Source organism: Pan troglodytes, chromosome 15 (assembly GCF_028858775.2).
Source record: "Pan troglodytes isolate AG18354 chromosome 15, NHGRI_mPanTro3-v2.0_pri, whole genome shotgun sequence".
Lineage (NCBI taxonomy): Eukaryota > Metazoa > Chordata > Mammalia > Primates > Hominidae > Pan > Pan troglodytes.
Window position 1 is genome coordinate 53,756,862 of NC_072413.2, and position 3,520 is coordinate 53,760,381.

General features: G+C 41.4%; 1 pseudogene; it reads left to right on the forward strand.

Annotated features, from left to right (window-relative positions):
* Positions 1-1,700: 1,700 nt before the first annotated feature.
* On the forward strand, positions 1,701-2,502 carry LOC134808355 (large ribosomal subunit protein uL13-like; annotated as a pseudogene).
* The last annotated feature ends 1,018 nt before the right edge of the window (positions 2,503-3,520 follow it).

Below are 3,520 nucleotides of genomic sequence, written 5' to 3' on the forward strand. Positions count from 1 at the left end.
TTGGGAACCATGAATCTTGACTGGGCTGAGGAGATGAGCCTCTATAAAATGCTTGGCAGAGAATAGGGTGCACCTCCTCTGAGGGGCTATTGTATAATGTAGAGCTTCTACAGCTTTTCATGTACAATATTCAGCATTCAATTAAAAATTATGAATTATACCAAGAGAAAAAAGTAAACTGGAAAAACAGATCAAGAAATGACCCAGACACCGGAAAGATCAGACATTGGTATTAAAATAACTGGGATTAATTATTCAAGAGAATACATGACAAAATGAAGAATTTAACTGAGAATAAGAATTTATATTTAAAAAGAACCAAATTCAAATTCTGGAAATAAAAAACACTACAACTGAAATTTAGAGCTGAGTAGATGAGTTTAACAGCAAATAAGACACAGGTAAAAAGAGTATTAGTGAGTTGTACAATAGGTGACTAGAAATATTCATAGTGAAGCATGGAGAAAAAAAGATGGAAAAATACATGAATAAGTATGAGACGTGCAGAACATGGTGAATAGGTCTAACATTTGAATTTGCATTTAACAAAGGAATGCATTTAACAATGGGGTAGAAGAATATTTGCAGAGATAGTCAAGAATTTTCCAAAACTGATGAAAGACATCAAGCCATAGATACAGAAACTCACTGTGAACCCAATGCAGAATAAATACAATGAAAACCATGCCTAGACACATTATAATAAAACTGATGAAAACCAAAAACAAAGAAAAAAATCTTAAGAAAAGTCAGAGGAAATAAAAAGATATGTTACTTTTAAAGGAACTACAATAAGACAGAAAGCTAATTTCATAACAGAAACAATAAGATCCAGAAGGCAGTGGCAAGATATCTATAAAGTGCTGAAAGAAAATAATCTTAGCCAGGTGTGGAGGTGCATGCCTATAGTTCCAGCTACTTGGGAGGCTGAAGTGGGAGGATTGCTTGAGCCTGGGAGGTGGAGATTGCAGTGAGCTGAGATTGCACCACTGCACTCTAGCCTGGGTGACAGAGCCAGACCCTGTCTCAAAAATAAAATAAAATAAAATAAAATAAATAAAATAAGAAAATCATCATCAAGCTAGAATTTTACATTAAAAAATTGTTCAAAAGTTTAGCCTAGAAAGAGACATTCCAGGCAAATAAAGAACTATATTTCAATGGCAGAAAGATAAATAAATATTTTAAAGAATGGGCAAAAGCCATAAACAAGTATTTCCTAGAAGAAATACAAATGGTAGATTAACATAAAAAAAGGAAAAGAGAGTAAAGAATCAAAATAAAACTGTTCTAAGTTCCAAAGCATATTTCGTAATTCATTAGATCTTTTGGCTGGATGAAATAATAATAGACACTATAGCAACCTTGAATAATGAAGCCAGGAAGATAGAGCTTTATCTTTTCATTTTACAGAACACATTTTATCTCATCTGCTTTACAGGGAGGAAACACAGAGGCAAAGAGGTCAAGATACTTGCCCAAATTTATGAAGGAAGAGGTAGTAGTAGGACTCATATTTTACTGTCCCTGTAGTCTTAGCTCTTCTTAGACCCTTCGACTGTTAGTGGAAAAAGGCAGTTCAACACCGGTGCCTGTCCTCTTGGGACTTACATTCTAACGGTAGGAGACAGACATCAAACAAATGATAAGGACTTTGAGGAAAAATGAAGCAGGTAAGAGGATAGGAGGCATAAAATAACCTTTCCGGAGAAATAGATCGGGGGCCTTCTGTCAGAGGAGGTAGTGTTTGAGCAGTTATCTAAATAAAGTGAAGGAGCCTTTCCCAGGCGGCTGCCGAAGATGGCAGAGGTGCAGGTCCTGGTGCTCGATGGTCAAGGCCATCTCCTGGGCCGCCTGGCGGCCATCGTGGCTAAGCAGTTACTGCTGGGCCGGAAGGTGGTAGTCGTACGCTGCGAGGGCATCAACATCTCTGGCAATTTCTACAGAAACAAGCTGAAGAATCTGGCTTTCCTCTGCAAGCGGATGAACACCAACCTTTCCCGAAGCGCCTACCACTTCCGGGCCCCCAGCCGCATCTTCTGGCCGGCAGTGCGAGGCATACATGCTGCGCCACAAGACCAAGCGAGGCCAGGCCTCCGTGGACTGCCTCAAGGTGTTTGACGGCATCCCACCGCCCTACGACAAGAAAAAGCGGATGGTGGTTCCTGCTGCCCTCAAGGTCGTGCGTCTGGAGCCTACAAGAAAGTTTGCCCTTCTGGGGCGACAGGCTCAAGAGGTTAGGTGGAAGTACCAGGCAGTGACAGCCACCCTGGAGGAGAAGAGGAAGGAGAAGGCCAAGATCCACTACTGGAAGAAGAAACAGCTCATGAGGCTACGGAAACAGGCCAAGAAGAACGTGAAGAAAACTGACAAATACACAGAGGTCCTCAAGACCCACGGACTCCTGGTCTGAGCCCAGTAAAGACTGTTAATTTCTCATGCTTGGCCTGGCCTGCCCTTCCTCCATCGTCGCCCTGGAATGTGCGGGACCCAGGGGCAGCAGCAGTCCAGGTGCCACAGGCAGCCTGGGACATAGGAAAGGGTCTTAGTTACTGCCTTCTGACGTTACTTGAAAGCGCTCGGAGAATTGTGCAGGTGTAATTTATCTATGACCAACAGGAAGAGAAACCAGTTACTATTAGCACAAGGGAGCCGGAAGACTAATTGGAGGGGCCCTACCTTGTGAGTGGAGCGCCTGTTTAACTTTCTACCTGGTCATATACTATACTCTGCAGCTGTTAGAATGTGCAAGCGCTTGGAGACAGCATGAGCTTGCTGTTGTACGCAGGGTATTTATAGCAGCACAGACTGGGAAGATGGGCAACAAAGGGGATACAGGCATTGCCTATGCTCCTCACCTGTATTTTGTAATCAGAATCAAATTACTTTTAAAGAAAAAAATACAAAGTGAAGGAGCAACTCATGTAAATGTTTGGAAGAAGAGCATTGTAGGCTTCAAGCAAAAAGACCAGTATGACTAGAGCAGAAAGAGTGAAGGGCAGAGCGAAGTTGGGACAAATAGCTTTATGAAGCTATGGTGAAGACTTCAAGTTTTACTTTCAGTATTATGCAGTCATTGGAAGACTCTGAGCAGAGAAATAACAGGATCTGACCTAAGTTTTGAAACAATGACCCTGACTGCTATGTGGAGGATAAAGGGCACTGACAATAGATTCAGAGTTTTGTATTAGTCCAGAGGGTATTATATTAGCCCAGGCAAGAACTGATTGATAGAGGCCTGGACTAGGATGATAGTGGTGAATTAATGATAAATAGTTGTATTTGGAATATATGTGCTAAATAAAGCCAATAAAGTGGGAAAGTAAATTAGTACAGCCATTATGGAAAATTGTATGAAGGTTTTTCAAAAAACTAAAAATAGAGTGACCATATAATCTAGCAATCCCATTTCTGCTTTGATATGATTAGGCTTTGTGTCCCCACCTGCATCTCATCTTGAATGGTCATCTCCATAATCCCCGTGTTTCAAGGGAGATACCAGGTGAAGGTACTTGAATCA